Source organism: Phyllostomus discolor, chromosome 7, assembly GCF_004126475.2.
Source record: "Phyllostomus discolor isolate MPI-MPIP mPhyDis1 chromosome 7, mPhyDis1.pri.v3, whole genome shotgun sequence".
Taxonomy (NCBI): Eukaryota; Metazoa; Chordata; class Mammalia; order Chiroptera; family Phyllostomidae; genus Phyllostomus; species Phyllostomus discolor.
Genome location: NC_040909.2, coordinates 65,649,409 through 65,669,039, shown reverse-complemented (window position 1 = coordinate 65,669,039; position 19,631 = coordinate 65,649,409). Strand labels below are relative to the sequence as shown.

The 19,631-nt window shown below is 37.3% G+C and overlaps 1 protein-coding gene across 5 annotated transcripts in view; it reads left to right on the top strand.

The window, feature by feature from the left end:
• FOXP1 (forkhead box P1) overlaps positions 1 to 19,631 on the top strand; it is a 630,544-nt gene that overhangs the window by 305,220 nt on the left and 305,693 nt on the right. For all 5 annotated transcript variants that reach the window (XM_036031548.1, XM_036031551.1, XM_036031553.1 and 2 more), the window contains one exon: positions 2,109 to 2,171. The gene's annotated coding sequence lies outside the window, so the exon portion shown is untranslated. The remainder of the gene's footprint in view (positions 1 to 2,108; positions 2,172 to 19,631) is intronic.

Below are 19,631 nucleotides of genomic sequence, written 5' to 3'. Positions count from 1 at the left end.
AGTAAAAATTAAATGTAACCAGTTTTGTACTGCTTTAGTAATATAAGTTGGAAGGTCAAATGTATAACTTTGTTATTATGAATCCCCCCAGGGAAAAATTGCACTTGTAATATCTGTGAGGTGAACCAGCTTATATTTCTCACTATCCGCTTATACCATATTGTGTAGAAAGGAGTAGAGAAGCAGACTCAGTACTTACCTGAAAATGTTCTGCAGGTTTGAGCACAGTGCTAGAAATAACTTTGTTTCTAGCAATGTAGGCAAAGTAGGCGTTTTCAGCAGTTTTTTAAAATTAAATTTTAATAAGGCCCAGTTGTTTGCCAGGCCTCTATGCTAGCCATCTCATCTTCATTGCAAAGTCTAATATTATAGATCTGACTGCCAAACATGCAAAAATAGATGCAACTCAATAGATAAACATGAAAAGTAGTTTAGAGTACACTCACTAGAAGACATTTCAAGTAAAAGGAGGGAAAAGTGGGTCTTGCCTTGAATTGAATGAGGTTTGTTAGAATTTGCTTCCTTTCCATTTAAGATTGGATGCAGGGTAGAGATGGAAATTTCGGTGCGTAGTTATCACTGTGCCTCCTGTCTAACGAGCTCTTCTGATTTGTGTGGAGTGGGGCTGCTCTGCTGACCTGCACTTTCCCTGCAGGCCCTGACTATCACTGTTCTGTTTCCTTCCCACCATTTCCCTCTGACTGTTCTCACCATCTGAGAAACCAGTCCTAGTCCTGGGGACACACATCAGCAGTAAAGCACACAATTGTCATCTTCAATTTGAATTGTTTTGTGTAAAAACAAAAAGGTTTGGGACAGGTTGCAAAATAGTAATTTTAAGCCCCAGAGCTAGGGTTTTCCCCCACCCAAATGCTGAACATTTATGGTGAAAACCTCCAATTTCCTCTTAGAGTAAACATGAAAATTATGATTTCACTCAGAGCCTGCATTTCTTTCCAATCTTAATGGCAAGAATCTGCATACTCTTGCTTGTGGAAATGTCATAAATTGGCCTTGGATCAATTCCTTAAAGATAGTACACACCAAAGTGCCACTCTCAAATTTTCAGCCCTCGTGAAATGAGATTTAACTCTTCTCAGTGATATTTGCCTTTCCACATTAAGGGCCCATAGCAGAGGGATAAACAGGGATATAGTCTGTATAAAATTAAAACCACTTCATTACATATTGTTCTGAAGAGTGAGCAAATGGATATTAGCATTTCGGTAAAATGATATTATATAATTTCACCATCTTAAAAAATTAGATTAGCATGTGGTCAATGGATATAGAATGAATCCTGTGCCCTGTTGCTAACTTGATCTAAATTAATAAACAAGTGTTTTTCTTTTCACTTGTGCCATATGTGGATCCCAGTTCCACGGGCAGAAAGAGGCAGCTTGTGGTGTTTCTTAAAGGATTACACACTGTTCAGCATAAGGGAGGATACACAGGCAGGAGCGGATGAGGGAGAAAGAGTGTTTTAGAAAGCTTGATTTCAATTGTTTATTTCATCTGACATGGACCATGTTTATGTAACTTAATTAATCTTGTAGATATATGCTAAGAGGAAAACATTCTGAGAACAGCTTTCATCAACCCCTCCACAACCTGAAAATTGTGGTGTTTTTATTCATTTTGAAATGTCCAGAATGGCATAATGCATCTTGCCTACCAGAGCTAACTCTCTTCGGAAGGGGGAAAAAATAAGCCTCTGCTTTAATGAAAGTAGAGAGGTTGAGGATGTTAACTAAACAGACACATTCAAATAGCAGTCTGGTTTCCAAAAGCAAGGGCCTATGAGTCATGCATTATTCCATGTGAAAATAAATTGATAGACAGCAAATGAGAAAAAGTTATTACACAAAATTTGAAATGTTTCACCTCTACTTTTTCCATCCAAGTTACTTTTGTTGTCTTGAAGATCTCAAACACATGTGGCCCAGATAAATGGAGATCTTGGGACTTGTTTTTATCAACTCTGAAAGTCACTTGCCAATAAATATAGTTGAGTCCCTTTGTTGTTTTTCTTGAATCTCTCTCAGGCAAAAGAGGTGGTTGCTACTTTCTCTTGACATTCAGATTTTGATGTTCTCTTTTGTTTTCAGGGTAAGAAGTGACCTTTTGAGAAGTGACTGTAACTGAAGATTGCTTTACAGAAGCCAAAAAAGGTAAATGCAAATATGATTAGTGGAATTATATGTAGGGTAGTAGCTGTCACCTTTTAGGCATTTAATTCAGTTCTCTTCTGATCTACATATTTATCAAGTATATGTGTATTTATTTGTGTGTGAGCATGTATGTAGCATATTTTGGGATGTCTTTAAAGAAAAAATTGCCCTTAAGAAAAGGTCCACAGAGTCACATTTTTCCTAAATATCAAACTTTTTCCTTTCGTTGAAGCTAAACTTTTTTGGAGAGTTAGGGTAGAGGGTGTTGAATTGTTAGGTTTAAAGTTACAGAGGAATCTTCACATCACAAAGATGGTGATTTCATAAAATGAACTTGCTACTAACAAGAGTTATGCATGTCAGTGTTCTGAGCTGAAGTGGTGTCATCCAGTTGATGTTCATATGGTGGCTTTATAATCACCTTCTTTCAGAAATTAATAGTCAGGCACCATAGCAACATGCTGCATTGATGTAACTGTTGAGCAGCGTGGGGCAGACCCCTGTGATGTCAGCAATAGGTAGGCTGCCTTGTTCTCCTGACCTTGCTTGAAAATCAAATGAGTACTTGATTTTAAAATTAGAAGTTTTCCAAAAGACTAGTGTTGCTTGATGAATTAAAGCTAAATGAATTTTCTCAAGTTCACACTTGGGAGGGGGAACAAAAAGCACTCTGGTTAAAGTGGTTATGGATGCTACATATTTTCTTGATTCCTAAAATATCTCAGTGACAGCAGTGCTCATCTTATACAAGTTAGTCTTGTAGGTCACTTTAACATCTTATATTTCTCAAGTAGCATCTTTATTTTATTTTCGAATTTTGACTAATAATAATTCCATTTGTGTCTGTTTTCAAACAGATTATTAGCTGGCCTGGTTGCACAAAGCCTTTGCTCATACCTTACTTACTACATTAAAGTTAGTGAACTTGAAATATGCAGTCTCCTTACTCTTTAGTTGAATAGGTTTATTGTAGAGCTTTCATAATGTGAAGATTCTTACATCAGTTTATTTTAAACCTCACTCAGTGTTTTGGGTTCTAGAATGCATTATAAGTGTAATGATTTGTTTTTATACTTGCGCTTTGGCACATTTAATTTGTGCCAAAAAATCTAGCTTGCCTCATCTTTCCATCTTTGTAGTTTAAATTAAATCTTCGTGAGAAGCACTTGATTGTCCAGCCTGGAAAGAGGTGATTTCAGCCAGCAGTGGGGTTATCAAGTCATAGCGTGACTTTTGGCAAAGCACTTCCCTTTGCTGAGACATAGTTTTCTAATCTTAAAAATGAAGGCTTAGTCTATTCCCGGGATCTGCAAATTTTGTCTGTAAAGGGCTGTACAGTAAATCTTTTCTTGTTTTGTGGGTCATTCAGTCTCTGCCACAACATCTCAGCTTAGCTGTAAGTTGCATTTCCTGGTCTCTGTGATCCCTGTGGATCTCACCTGAACGTGTTCCTCTGCAAAGCCATGCAGGGTGTTTATCTCATCTCTTGATGTTAGCAAAGATTTCTTTCTGGTACAGCTACAAATTATGATTAAACAAAGCTGAAAAAGTGGTGGAACAGATGAATACTCAGCCTGAGAGCTATGTTATCTCTACTGCTTCAAATAGGGCTTCATCAGTGGATTTTCATTGTTTTCTTTGGAATCATCGTGTAAGCGTGAATGATTTTCCTCTGACTTGATGTCTTTGTAATATCCATGCTTACATCCATGACCTGAAAATGGACACAGATGAATTGTACAATGTGATTTTTCCCAATTCTGTAATATTGTTCAGAGTTAAAAATATCATGAGTCAAGGGCACATTTGGTTAAAAAAGTTTTTAAATTTGTCATTAGTGTTGACTAAGAGAGAAAATGCTCTCTTTTTAAAAAATTATTTTTAATTACAATTGACATTCAATGTTGTGTTACCAAAATGCTTCCTTTACAATTATTGTCAAAAACATAGTGTGTTATAGAATATCCTGAAAATAAAAACCACCTTTTCAAATTTTAGGAACATAATTTAGAAATGATCATAATTTAAGAACAAAATTTGGAAAAATTTTGTCCTTCTAATGCCTCCTTTTCTGACGCAAAGCAAGCTAAGTAACAAATTCACATAATTTTTATTTCGACTTAACTGCTAGGAAGCTCAGAGTTTGTGCTCAATCACTGTATTTTTTTCAAACTCAACTTTTTGTTGTTGATACATTTTAAAATAAACTTAACTTTTCCTACCCCTAGTTAGCATTTCATTACTTTTTTTTCTTCTACAATATCAGTTTCATCTGTGTTTTGGCTCTCATTTAAGTTTTATTTTTAGTAGTAAGGTATATAGACTAAATAATAAATTACATGTAATTTTTTTACCTTTTAACAAACTCAATGATCCTTTAAAAACTAATTCCTGTATGTCTTAATCTCTTGTAAAGGGAAAGCTCTATGTAAAGGAAAAGAATATAAACATATTAAACATATGAAATTAAACATACAAAATTGAGCCCTGGTTGGGTGCCTCAGTTGTCTGGAGAGCGCTGTCCTGTGCACCAAAATATTGTGAATTTGATCCCAGATCAGAATGTGTGTGAGAGGTAACCAGTGGATGTTTCTCTTTCACATCGATGTTTCTCTCTCTAAAAATCAATAAACATATTCTTGGGTAAATATTAAAATATATATATTATATACACACAAATATATATATGTAAATATATATTTAGATTATATATATAAAATCTAAAAAATATATATAAACTGGGTAGAATGGTTAGTGTTTCTTCCCAGTGAATAAACCTTAAATAAAAACAAGGTCGTGTTACCCAGTGATGGTTAAAAAACTATCTTTCACACTGCGAGAAGGTGTAGATTTCATATGCCAGGAGCTTCTGAGTAACTTTAGAATCTGGGAATCATTAACAGTCAGCATAGATGCAAATAAATATGCCTTCATTGGCATTACAGGAACAACTGGTTATGTGCATAAAAGTGGTCAGACAAATTCAGAAAACCAAATGAAGCTATTTTTTAAATTTAGTTACAAATAATCATAAATAATAGTCATCATACTTACTACTGGTATAACAATTTTCTTCCAAGTAGATCTGAGCATTTAATAAAACAGATCTGGTTGCCAGCATTCTGAGAGGTAGCTGGCAATTATTATAATCCCCACTTTACAAACTGGGAAAGTGGTCCCATAGATGATTAGCAACGTATCCAAGGCCATCTAGAATGTCAAGACCAGAGATAAAAAGGCAACTTTCTCTGGTCACAATTGCATTGATGTTATTCTATCATGAGGGTCCTGATTTGGTTATTCAGTAATGTTTTGTGTATCAGTTTCTCCCTGCTTTCCCCACAATTGACAATTCACCCACGTGCATTTTTGCTTCAAATTGAAATTCAAATTGTAAAATTCACCATCTTGTATTCATTTTGGAATGGCACAAGGAGTTAATGATAATAGTCAAGGATCCTATAGATTACGACTAAATGGTTAATTTTCAATATGAGACATGTTCACTCCTCACATTTCATCTGTTCATTTTTTAATAGTTAACTTATCTGAAAGTTAAACAATCTAAAAGAATGTGTAATCATTGCAGTTTTCTCCCACCTCCAATTTGAGCTATATATTTTTGTTAGATCAAGGAGTTATATAATGCATCCTTATAGACTCTACTCATTGTGTCTTGCATATTATAAATTATTTCTTGGTTGTAAAAAAGCTAGAATTGCCCAATCAGCCACTTAAAATATATTCACTGGTCCTTTGGAAAGTGTGTTATATATGTGATGTAAATACTTACATAATGAAAATATTTTGAGTTAAATTCATTCAAAATGACCTCTTTATAATATTCAACATTTGGATTATGTGACTATTAATTCATGTAGTTGTTGTGAAGACACTGTAAGAGAATGTCTTCACTGAGTTGCCATTGGCAGAAATCAATAGTCAATTTAGTTAAGCATTGAAATCCTTCCTGCTTCTCCTGACTCCTTCATGGCACACACGCACTTAGGCCTGGGTTGTAACAGCCAGGATAGAGACTAGGCTGGTGTAGCATACAGACTCCAACATACAATGGCTTAAATAAAATATAAATTTACTTCACTTTCATGTAACAGTGTGGCCAGTCTAGCTTGACTGAGCAGTTTATCTCCCTTTTGTGCTCTCCTACTTTGTGGTTTGTCGTTATCTACATGGCTGAAGCACAGTGAAGTCCAAACAAGTGATTTTCTTTGAAGTAAATGAGTTAAAAACTGTACACATTATATCCATTGACATTTAATTGGTAAGAGTACAGTCACATAGTCATAAGAAGCTGCAATGGCTGCTGGGAAAATGTCTACCTGGGTGGCCAGTAGTGTGGGAGAACTGGAGGACAGATTTAAGGGGACAGTTAGAACAGATCAACTTGATTGGTTGAATTGTCCCAATCCAATAATTTCATTCATTCATTCATTCATTTGAATGTACATACTATACATACATACATACATATATTAGTTTCTATTGCAGATACTTATTGAATATGTGTTCCAGGTGCTGGGATCATAGCACTATGCAGGAAAGACCTGTCTCTATCCTCAGTCCTCATAGAGTTTATATTGTAGAGAGGAAGACAGATATTATGAATGATGATGACAAGTGTAAGGAAGTGCAGATATTGGTTGCTATGAGAATGTGCTCTGTAACAGGGAGACAGTAGTGTCAAGTTTTATGCATTTTAGCATTAAGTAGAAGCTATGTTGATTTAACTTGATTTTCTTGCATCTTTCATGCCAATGTTAGGAATGTTATCAGGCATGTTAATTTTTTATAATAGCTTTATTGAGATACAATTCACACAAAATACAATTCACCCAGTTGAAGTGTACAGTTCAGTGTTTTTTTAGTATATTCACAGAGTTTGTAACCATCATCACAATTTAGCTTTAAAACATTTTAATACTCAAGAAAGAGACCCTGTATATACCAATTAGCAGTCACTCCCCCAACTTCCCTGGCAACTACCAATCTATTTTCTGTCTGTATAGATTTACCTTTTCTGGATATCTCACATAAACTGAATCATGCATTAGGTGGATTTTGTGACTCACTTCTTTCACTTAGCATAATGTTTTCAAGATTCATCCAAAGCTTTTCAACTTGTAACCCTTTTGCAACCTTGGAGTTGCATGAGTTCTTACTCCTAAATCAAAAAAAAAAAAAATGGCCTGAAATACTGTCACAAGGAATGGAATTGGGGGGAAATTACTATTTTCATGTTGTTTATATTTCCATAGATCTGACTTGGTTTCACAACAGTTAAACTTTAGAATTTAAATGTTTGCATTTTAAGTTAGCTTTATTTAAACATTGTTAACCATAATGCTAAACTTAGTTGCTCTGTAAACAAGAGCTGTCTCTCCTGCATGTTAGTTTCAAAGAAAAATAATTTAAATACTGATTTCCAGAGAAATATGCTCAATAGAGTTCTTTTTCAAGCAGAAGTTACTTGTTGAAATGTACATGAAGGCATATTTAGTAGTAAAGACAATATTTGCAGCAATTATCAAGTAGCCATATTTTGCATAGTGAACAATAAAAAATATGAAGCCAAATAACAAATGGCTGCTCTCATTTTTTTCAAAGTATTGTTTTTGCTCTTCAAAGTAATATTTGTGCTCTTCTAAGGGCACAGATATCCCATCTGCATAAGATGCACCTTGAGCATCTTACCATGAAGTGCTCAGTTTAGGTGACAACACAGTAACAGAGATACAAGAGGTATGGCCCTTTTTTGGCAATTCAAAAACCTCAGGATGATATTTGAAGTCTATCTGTCTAACAACAATACCTTTTTAGAGTAGCATATCTACATAGCCTTGACTGCATACCCCCCTGTATCTAGCAACATCCCAAACCTTAAAAGAGCAAATGGTAGATGAATGGCAGAATCCTTATTTTGAGGCCGCATTTAAAGTTGACACTTTACACCCAGGGAAGAGTTTGGATTTGAAATTTATGGTAACTTTTAAAAAGACTTGGTGAGTGGGATTCGTAAAACTGGGAAATGAAGATTAATTGCTCGTACCTCTCTCTCCTTTCTCTAAACTCTTGTTGTTCTAGGGCCTTTGCTTGGGATGGGGAGAGAAAAATGAAAATCTTGATGTCTTTCCACTCAATTCAAATGCACTCTTTCTGAAGTGTAAAAATTGCGCAGATTTTCCCTTGAATTTTTTTATATTAGCATGTATGTAATATATAATTATAAGTAATTAGAGGTTTTGTTAATTATCTGAGAGTGCAGTGGGTTTTTTAAAAGTACCTTTTAATTAAAAGAAGTCTTGCATCATTGGCTGAACTGCTATGATTTCAGTCAGTGGATTGTCGGGGACATTGATTTCCTCGCCCTGCCCTCCAGGCCTCCTTCCTTGGGAAATCTGTCTCCCTTTAAGGGTCCTGAACAGGTCCTGGAGGCCAGAGGAAGTGTCCTAAAATCCATGCATTACAGATTTTTCAAAGTGGGCATGGGAACCCATTTGTGGAGTAGGAACTCAATTTAGTGGGTTGTGCCCAAGAATTTTTTAAATACATTTTATTTGTTATGCTATTACAGTTGTCCCAATTTTTCCTGCTTTGCCTCCCTCTGCACAATACCCCCAATCCCTCCAGCAGTCCCCAGTCTCATGTCCATGGGTCATGCATATAAGCTCTTTGGTTTTTCCATATCCTATAGTATTATCAACACCCCTCTGTCTATTTTGTACCTGCCAATTATGCTTCTTAATCCCCCATTCTCTTCTTTCCTGCTTCCAACTGGTAACCGTCCAGAGGATCTCCATATCTATGATTCTATTCTTGTTCTGGTTCTTTGCTTACCTTGTTTTTTAGATACAGTTGTTGATAGTTGTGAATGTGTTGCCCTTTTAATGTTCATAGTTTTGATCTTTTTCTTAAATAAGTCTCTAATATTTCATCTAATAGTGGCATGGTGATGATGAAGTCCTTTAGCTTTACCTTGTCTGGGAAGCACTTTATCTGCCCTTCCATTCTAAGTAATAGCTTTGCTGGATAGAGTAATCTTGGTTGTAGGTCCTTGTTTTTCATCATTTTGGATACTTCTTGCTTGTCCCATCTAGCCTATGAAGTTTCTTTTGAGAAATCAGCTGACAAGTCTTGTGGGAACTCTTTGTTAGGTAAGTCTCTGCTATTCTATTTCTGCTTTTAAGATTCTCTCTCTATCTTTAAGCTTTGGCATTTTAATTATGCTGTGTTCTAGTGTGTTCCTCTTTGGGTCCAACTTGTTTGGATTTCTCTGTTCTTCCAGGACTTGTATGTCTCTTTCCTTTGCCAAATTAAGGAAGTTTTCTTTGATTATTTTGTCAAATAAGTTTTCAATTTTTTGCTCTTCTTCTTCTTTTGTCACCCCTATGATTCAGTTGGGTACATTTGTAGATGTCCCAGAGGCTCTTTATACTATCCTCAATTTCTTTCATTCTTTTTTTGTCTAGCTGTTCTGGTTGGATGCTTATTTTTTCCTTGTGTTCCAAATCATTGATTTGAATCTTGGCATTATTTCCTGCATTGTTAGTTTCCTGTAAATTTTTGTTTACTGCACATAATGTAACTTTCATTTCTTCCCGGGTTTTTTTTAATGCTGTTGCTATACTCAATGAGTTGTTTGAGCATCCTGATAACCAGTGTTTTGAACTCGGCATCTGATAGGTTGGTTATCTCTTTTTCATTTAGTTCTTTTTCTGAAGTTTTGTTCTGTTCTTTCATTTGGGCCCTATTTCTTTGTCTCCTCAATTTTGCAGCCTTCTCATTTTTGTTTATGTGTATTAGGTAGAGCTACTTTGACTTCCTGTCTTAGTAGCATGGCCTATTGTAGAAAAATCATCTGCGAATTGTGTGGGGTGGAGCCTTAGATATCATCAGGGCAGGGCACCCTGCTTCACCACTTTGTGGCTCTATGTAGGGGGAGGGCCCAGAGTGGGGACAATGCCGTTGCCTGGCTTCTGGAGTTTTGCTCTGCACTCACATTGTTTGCAGTCACTTCACTTAACTCCCTCTATGCAACTGCTACCCTTCCAGCTATTGCCCTGGTGGTAAATTCCAGAGGGGATAGATCTGTGTAAGTTCTAAGTCCTTCTTGACCCTTTAAGCAGAGTCTCCTGAAAGTTCAACAGTTAATGAACTTTTAAAAAGACCCTGGTGCATTGTTGGTGGGAATGCAGACCAGTGAAGCTACTATGGAAAACAGCATGGAGTTTTCTTTTACCACCCCAATCCCTACTGATTTTTACAGCTAGAAGTTACTGGGATTTATCACCCTGGCGCTGGAACCCTGGGCTGTGTGGTCTGGCCTGAGGTTGGGATCCTTCACTCCCAAGGTATCCCTCCCAATTTTTATCCACCACACATAAATGTGGGACCACCTGTTCTGCCAGCTCTCTGAGCCATGTTGGGTCTCCACACCTCTCTTCCCATCTCCATATCTCCCCCCCTCCTACCTGCCTGGATGAAAGTGACTTCTTTAAATCCTTGGTTGTTAGACTTCCATACAGCTCAATTTTCTGACGGTTTTTGGTGTTACTTGTTTTGAGGTCTGGTTGTAATTTTTTCTGTAGTTGTTCAGGAGGTGAAGCATGGTTACCCATGTTTAGCTATGCCTCCATCTTGAACGGATGTCTGTAAGTCTTTTTTCTGTACTTTTCCCAATAATTTTTTAAACCATTGAATAAACACACAATAGAGTAGAATAGACCTACACTGTCAATATGGAAACCACTAGGCACATTGTGGCTATGAGCACCTAACATGTAGCTAGCTAAAATATTATAGGTGCTGTGAGTGTAAAACCCACAATGTTTCAAAGACTTTATAAGGAAAAAGAATGTGAGATATTTGAATAATTGTTTTTATTAGTTATACATTGAAATGATTATAAGTTGGATATCTTGGGTTAAATAAAATAAATTGTTAAAATCAGTGTCAACTGTTTTGTTTACTTTTTTCAGTGTGTTAAAATTACATTTGTGGCAAGCATTGTATTTCTATTATACAGTTTGCTCAGGTGATGGGTAATATAGCAATGAATGACAGCTACAAGCCTGGTACTGATGGCTCTGGGGTGGGGACTGGTAGGAAAACATAATAAATAAATATGAAGTGATGGGTGCTGTGGAGGAAATAGAAGAGGGCACAGGATGTTGGATTGCTAGAGGGAATGAGTCGCAACTGCTAATAATCAGTGACACACAAGCATTTGAAGAAGGACTTGGCACATTGTAAACAGAGCAAGTTGGCCAGTATGGCCAAAGCAGAGTCATCAAGTGGGAAAGTAGCAGGAGATGAAAGAAATAACAGGGCCAGACTGAGTAAGCATTAAGGCTGATTGGACTCTTAGTCTTGTAGTGAAATATGGAGGCATTTGGGCTTTGAGGTAGGACAAGATCTGCCTCATGCTTTAAACGGATCACTCTGGAAGCTGTTTTGCAAATAGACTTTGGGTTGATGAGCCAGTAGGCAGGAAGACCTGTTAAAAGACACTGAAATAATCCAGGGATGTATGCTGATGGCCAGGATCAGGATGGTGGTGGAAGTGGTGAGAAGTGCATAAATTTGGAATTTATTTGAAGGTGGAGCCATAGCCTTTTTTTGTGGAATAGATGTGGAGTTTGAAAGAGTTGTATCAAAGATCACTCCCAGGATTTTTGTCCTGATAGATTACTTGTGGGTAGAAATAGAAAAGTTAGATAAAACATAGGTTTTTTATTCAACTGGAATAGGGAAGCCTGTGGGGGGCCAGGTTTGAGGGTGTTAAAAAATTCACTTGTGAAAGATGATAAAGCAGACTCTATTCAGGATTATGACAATAGATATAGGGAACATTGCAGTGGGATTTTCTATATAAGAGACACATTGAGTTCAACTCTGAATACAGCATATGTACATGGGAATCCATAGCCAAGGAGCAATGTGGGAGTTAGTGGATGGAAAATTGTTAAGAGGAAATTATCAGGGGTAAGAGGAGTGTCCTGGCTAAATAGATCGAATGGGGTTCTTGATTAAGACATGCAAGGTGAATAGGCATCACGGGGGTGGGTGGAGGATGGTAGAGGAAAAGGAACCCAATCAGATAGAGGGTGACCAGATATGAGGGTGGGGTTTAGGAGTGTGAGTAAAGTTTGAATAAGCCAAGACACTTTGTCTAGAGTGGGTGAGGGAAGCAGGGGAGACCAGGGGTACAGCTGTAGATGTGTGAGGTTTGAATTGTTAATTATCCAGATTCAGATTTCAGGTGGATGTTTGGATATGTGCTCTAGGAATGTCCTAGCTAGGGGTGTAAGTTGAGGATTTATAAGCATGTGATATGTAACAGCATGAAATTGGATGAGTTCACTAAGGAAGCAATGGTGCAGGTAAAGAAGGTCTCCCAGATGTAGGTTCTGAAGCCAACACCGTTAAGAGGTTTGATCAGAGGATAGCAAGACAGAGAAGTCAAAGACAGAAGGACAGCCTAGGGATTGTTGTAGTGAACCAGAAGCCCATTGAGTACACTGTTTAAAGGAGGAGAGCCTTGGCAGCCCTGTGAAGTGCTGCCAAGAGGTCAAGAGCAATGATGACAAAGAACTGATCTTTGAGTTTGTCAACATGGAAGTTATAGTTAACCATAACAAGTGTCAAAAATATTTGAATCTCACTCTTGTATACTGGCTGTGTACAACTATCATCAGTCTGCTTATGGAAATCAGGCATTTTGAATGATTTTTCCAGGAATAGTGCCTGTTCAGCACTCTTTTTTATTAACATCATCACATGTGCCTCTACCCCTTGCAGCCCACAGTCAGGGGGCTAACTGTAATCACTGTGTTACAATACAGCCTGTGGAAAGTAATCAGAGGAAATCTCAATGCTACGCAAAGGAATCCTGTGCATTTTGCCCCTTTTGACTCAATCTGTAATCTGATGGTTTAGATATTAAGTTTAAATCAAAGACGAGAAAAGGGGGGATACACTTGCATTTACAACTTAAAATACGTTATTCTTAATCATCTAAAGGACATCACAGCTTGGTGTGGTTAACATAGTCTCTAGATTAGTAAAGTACTAGTTTGTGCCTAAGCCATATGTCAGTCTCTCACCTTTACCTTATACTAATATAGGTAGTCTTTGATGGGTTCATCTGTCTTTCAAATTAACTAAGAGCATCAAAGACTCTAGCTTATTCAACAATTCTGAAACATAGTTGAACATTTTTGAGATTTCTAAGGCTGGTCTCAAATCTTCAAGCTTCTAGGAAATAGTAAGTAAAAATGACAAAAAACACCCATTGTCTCTATTTGGATAATAAATACCATTAAGGAAATTTGAATGAAGGAAAAATACTTTGTGAAAAAACACGTGCATGCATTTTTTCTATTTTTCATTATAAAATGTTATTAGAAGAAATTAGGAAAGTATGAAAGTATAGAAAGAAAACATATGAAGAATAATTTCACTGATAGCCTCACCTAAACAGTCAGCATTTTATCTGTATCTTGCCAGTGTCTTGTATGTATATACTTGTACTGTATGTACTGTTTTGTTTCCTGCTTTACCATTAAAATATCCTAAGTATTTTTTCTAAGTTATTACATATTTTATGCAAATCTTACTTTTACTATACCTTGGTGACTTCTGTTGTTGTGTTACCTATTCCTGCAATAGTGCATCTTTAGATTCCTTTCAGTTACACATGATTGCCAGTATATCTCAGTTGGGCATCTCAACATAGCTCAATCTCTTGGATTCGTTTTATAAATGATGTTGTGATTTTAGATTGTCACCCAACTCCCTCAACTTTGAAGTAATATGAAAACTAATTTGGGGCACATAAAATCACCCTGGTGCCCTGGCGTTGACTTGCGTGTTTTCCACGATTATGTGAGCTACAGTTCGCATTAGCTTTGCAAAATTTTTAGACTTTCAGTTGCTAAGCATTTTTCTTTTCTGATCTGAATTGTCTCTTGATGTTTTCCCACTTCTACTTGATTTTCAGCATATCAGCTAGGAACTTTATGTCCTTTCAAGGGACAGCCATTCATCCTTTCATTATTTTATTATCCCTAACATCAGTCCTCCTCTTGTCCCAGAGCAAACCATTCATTTAATTTGATTGCATCTGCATCTCAAAAATTTGCTTTGATTGGTTTTCGGTCGGTTTGCTCTAGAATATTGAAATATACTTACAGCTTTTAGAGTATAAAATTTAAGCTCTCTTGTCTGCCAATTTATTGAGTTCCACAAGGTTCATTTTGTGTTTAAAATTGAGCTGCATCCCACTCTTCCTTTGCGGCCCTTACAAGGTCTAGTTCTAAAATTCCCAAATGGCCACCCAGTGACACATTCTTAGATTCGTAGCTTCTGAGAGGACTAATTAAGGAAAGTTAGACTTCTCCTATTCATTCCTAGTAATTTACTGAAGGTGAAACTGAGATCTAGAAAAGGAAACTGACCATAGGTAATTGTTGCCTTCTGTATGGGGACTCCTTGTCTGTTCTCTGACGCCCTCTCCTTCCTTGTAGGAAATAATGCCCAAAACAAGTGGAAATATTACAATTTAACTATTAATAAGTTGACTATAAAAATACCTGATGAAAACCAAAATATATTTCTTTTGTGTACATGGCTCTTTCCTAGATTTCATTTCCAGCACTCTCCTTCCAGCTATGTGAGGGGGAATTACACCATTTACAAGTCTTTCAAAATACAAAATGTAAGAAGTGTCATCTAAAAATGTTAATCTCAGAAAATGCCCCCTTAACCCTCTCTCATTTTCCTCCTCACTTCCTCCTTCCCTTCTCCCTGAGCTTCTAAAACTTTAAATGCTGCTGCTTCTCTTGCTATCTGCCCCTCTTCCTTTCTGTTAATCCCTGCTCTAAGGCCTGATCTTTTTGTCTTTTTAACAAGCCTCCTTGATGAAGATGTGTGTCAAGTTCAAATGCTCCTGCTGGTTAATAACAGCTGTGTGTTTTGTAAACAGTTGAGAATTTAGGTGGTGATCCTGTTCTTTCTGACTGATTTATACCCTTGAGCTCCTCCCTGGGACCTGTTTTGTCAAGGGCTGGGACACAAGAAAGGACAGTGACTTGTGTTGCTGTGTTGTTTTGCTGTACCTACTATCTGACTTGAATTGCTTGTGCTCTAGGGTCTTGCTTCATCTAGTTCTGGAATAAAGCTGACATTTTCTTTATTTCCTTCTGTGGGAAAAAAAAATTACATAAAGACCAGTATAGAATCGTCATCGGCAAGTGTCATGAAATTCCATTACCTATGGTCTCCATTATGTTGTTAGTAATAGAATACAGAGTAGGAAATTCTCATGAACAACATTATTTTCTGGTTACAAATGTAAAACTCATCAAAAGAGCTTGAAATTATAGAGAAGTAGATCAAGTATAAAAAGTAACAATAATCTAGAATTCTAACACCAAGAATAGCATGTTTTCTGTCATTCTTTTTTCATAGTATGTGCACATACTTAACAAAATTGCTGTCGCATGGTATATAGAATTGTGTGTCCTTTTAAAAAATTTCACATTATATGGTGGGCATTTTCTTATGTCATAAAGTACTGTTAAAGACATCTTAAAGGACTACATGCTATGTTGTTCTTTCAGATATAATAAAATTTAACTTTCATGTTGTATATGGAGGTTGTTTTCTTTCTTTTTTTAATAATACATTGCAGAGGGCATATCTGTGCACAAATATTTGTTTATCAGTTTCAGTTTCTTTAGTATATTCTGGAGGGGAAATTAGTGGAAGAAAAGTTAGGGAATTCTTACAGATTTTTTTCATACATCTTTGTCATTTTACTTTACAAAATGTACCAATTTACACTTCTACTAATACTGAATGAGAGTGTTGATTCACTGCAACTTTACCAATGGTGACTTTGAACATTTTTTGTTATCACTCAAATCATAGGGAAAAAAGTATATCTTATATTTTTTCTTGTTCGTTTCTTTGAGTATAGGTGAAGTCCAGAAATTTTGTTTATTTAGGAAGCTTGTATTTCCCTTTTAATTGTTCATAAATTTTGAAACAGCCAGGGTTTGAAGGAGGGGGGATGGGAGAAGCCAGGTGCTGAGAGGATGGGGAAGGAATTTGTCTTTGTGAAGTTACTTGACTAGTGGCTTTTTTTGCCAGAAGTAACAGAGAAAATTCACAGAGTACTGCAGTTACAGCTTAGATCTGAATACTAAAATTGTACAAGGTCAGGCCAGTTGGCACCCACACACTCCTGAAATGGGATGGAAAGATCTGGCGTCCACAAGATTTTTGAAAATTTTGATGCTTTAAATTCATTTCTTTTCTTATTGTTGCTCATTTATGGTTATCCTAATTTCCCCCCATCGCTCTGCCTTGCCCACTCCCTGCTCCCTCAGACAATCCTGACCCTGTTGTCCATTACTCTAGGTCGTTTTACACATGTCCCTTGACTACAACCTTCCCCTTCTTTCTCCTGTTATCCTCCTCTGGTTACTGTCAGTTTGTTCCTTATTTCTATGTCTCTGTTTCTATTTTGCTTGTTTGTTTGTTTGGTTGATTAGGTTCCATGTATACATGAGATCATATGGTGTTTTTCTTTCTCCACCTGGCTTATTTCACTTAGTGTAATACTCTCCACTTCCATCTATGCTCTTCTGAAAGGTAGGAGCTCCTTCTTTCTTTCTGCTGAGTAGTATTCCATTGTGTAAATGTATCACAGATTTTTGATCCACTCATTTACTGAAAGGCACTTAGGCTGTTTCCAGCACTTGGCTATTGTAAATAATGCTGCTATGAACATTGGGGTGCATAAGTTCTTTTGAATCAGTGTTTCAGAATTCTTAGGGTATAATCCCAGCAGTGAGATCACTGGATCACAAGTCAGTTCCATCTTTACTTGTTTTGAGGAAACTCCATGCTGTTTTCCATAGTAGCTTCACTGGTCTGCATTCCCACCAACAATGCACCAGGGTCTCTTTTTTCCACAACCTTACCCGCACTTGGGTGTTGATTTGTTAATGATGGCCTTTCTGATGCATATGAAGTGGTACTGAGTGCTTACTTATTCCAGGCAATATTTTAGGTACTAGAGATACATTAGTAAACAAAAAATAAAGCCATTTCTGTAAGTGAGGTGGCTCTATCTCCTTGCTTTGTGATTCTGCAGACAGTACTTGGCACAGCCTAGTGCTTCATGCTGGCGTGCACCTCCGAGAGGCTGGGTGGTGTCACCCTCCTCTAAGTGTGGAGATGGCAGTTCTTGGGACCCTCTCAGATGGTTGTCCCATCTAAGAAATGGGAAGAGTGAAAGGGGCTGCCCCTAGCTGTGCTGTGGAGATTATATTGAACCAACTCAGTGAAGAGTTCAGAATTAAAGTTCTGCATGGCAGGCCCAGTCCTGCTGCTTTTTAGCTTTGTGATCTTGAGAAAATAACCAGATTTTTAAGCCTTCTTTCCTCAGCTAAAATGATGGTGATTAAATTAGTATCCCCTTTTGGAGTAGTTGCAGCAGTTATTCCAGTAAAAAAATGCTTAGAGCAATACTTCATATACAGCAAACGTCAGTAATGGAGGCTTAGTCATGTTACTATTTTTATTATTAGCGCAGTGCACGGAATGTAGTAAGTTCTCAAGGACATTCATAATTTTCACTATTAATTAATTTTAATGTAATGAAAATATTTAAATGCTGTTTTTATTAGGGAGAGCCCAGTGGAAACAAATGTCATAGACATCCTGATACCTTCTTCTGGTGCAAATAGGGAGTGGGTGGGTAACACCTCTAAGGTCCTAAGTAGAAAGAAATGACTTCTGAATTTTTAAGGATAACATTATATTTTTTTAGATTTTATTTATTTATTTTTAGAGAGGGAAGGGAGGGAGAAAGAGAGAGAGAGAAACATCAATGTGCGGTTGCTGGGGGCCGTGGCCTGCAACCCAGGCATATGCCCTGACTGGGAATCGAACCTGCGATGCTTTGGTTCGCAGCTCACGCTCAATCCACTGAGCTACACTAGCTAGGGGATAACATTATATTTTTAAATCACCTTCCTCTCCTTCTAATCTTCCACTTGCCATCAGAAGGTAGGGATACACTTGGCTCATTTTTAGGAATTTGAATCAGTCTCTTAGCCATGCAGAGCTCAGATTTCAGTGCTAAAACTGTGCAAAGCTGGACTTTTGACACCTGCATACTTCTGAGTTCAGATAGGGAGACCTGGGGCTAACAAGCTTTTCAAAAGCTAAACCATGTGACCAATGTAGTGTGAAAGGTTTTTCAGGGCTGTGCATGAGATTCATTGGCTCTACCATGATCTTATTACAGAACGTATACATAGAGGCTTTTTTGAGGGAGCATTAGGCCTAATGTTCCTAGCACTTGAGGAACGTAGGTAGAAGCTACATTCAGTCTTCACTGTGTCCATTGCCAGAGAGAGACAGATAGAGGCTGAGAAGAAGGGATGGAGGTACACAGGACAGGGAACAGGAATTTCTATTCATATGGGAGAAAGTACAGAAGGCTTTTTTCCACTGCTCAGATGTGCTCTGAGTGCAGGGGGTTGGCTATTTGGGTTAGGGTTAGATGTGCCCTGGATTACATCATTAGTATGTGACATGGCCAGAAGCAGGTAGTCCATGTGACCACTTTAATCATTTATTCACTGTTACAAGAAATATTTGGGCGTCTCCTCTATGCCAGCCATAGTGTTCTTTGCTGAGTTTACAGTAGTGCGTCCATAAAGACATAATTGGGACCTCATGTAGCTCACAGACTAATGGAGGCTAATAAAGGCTGATCTACTGAGGACTAGAAAAATGGAAATGTGTGGTGTTTGGAGAGCCTATAGTGAGGGATTTGCCCTAGTCAGGGAAGTTTGGAAGAGCTTCCAGAGGAAATGACAATTAAAATGAGGAACTAAAGAAAGAGAGATAAAGTATAAATGAGGAGCCAAAGAGAAGGAATGGTATGCCCCTGGTGTTGGGATGGTCTTTGGTATATTGAAGGCACCTAACACATATAGAAGGTGCCAGGATGAACCTGAGACCAAGGAAATATACAAGTTGCAGGAAAAAAAATGTACACAGACTTGGATCTGTTGCTTATAAAACAGTTCTTGTTATTGTTATTATTATTTTATTTTATTTTAATTTTTGTAGTGAGAGTTGGGTAGGATGGGGTAGGAGAACCTGATCAGATGTGCATTTTGGGAAGGTCACTCTGTGAAGTTAAGAATGCCTGGGGGCAGTGGGAGTAGATACAGAAAAACTAGTAGGAAGGGCAGTCATTGATCCTTAAGTAATAAACATCAGTGCTTATTACTTATTTATTCAAGACAGCCCTGAAACTTCAAGAGTCATGTTTTAAGCAATTGAAGTTTCTCCCATTTGTGCGGGGCTCAGCAGGTTGGTTACATGAATGCAATGAACTGGGAGCTTAGCTGTGGC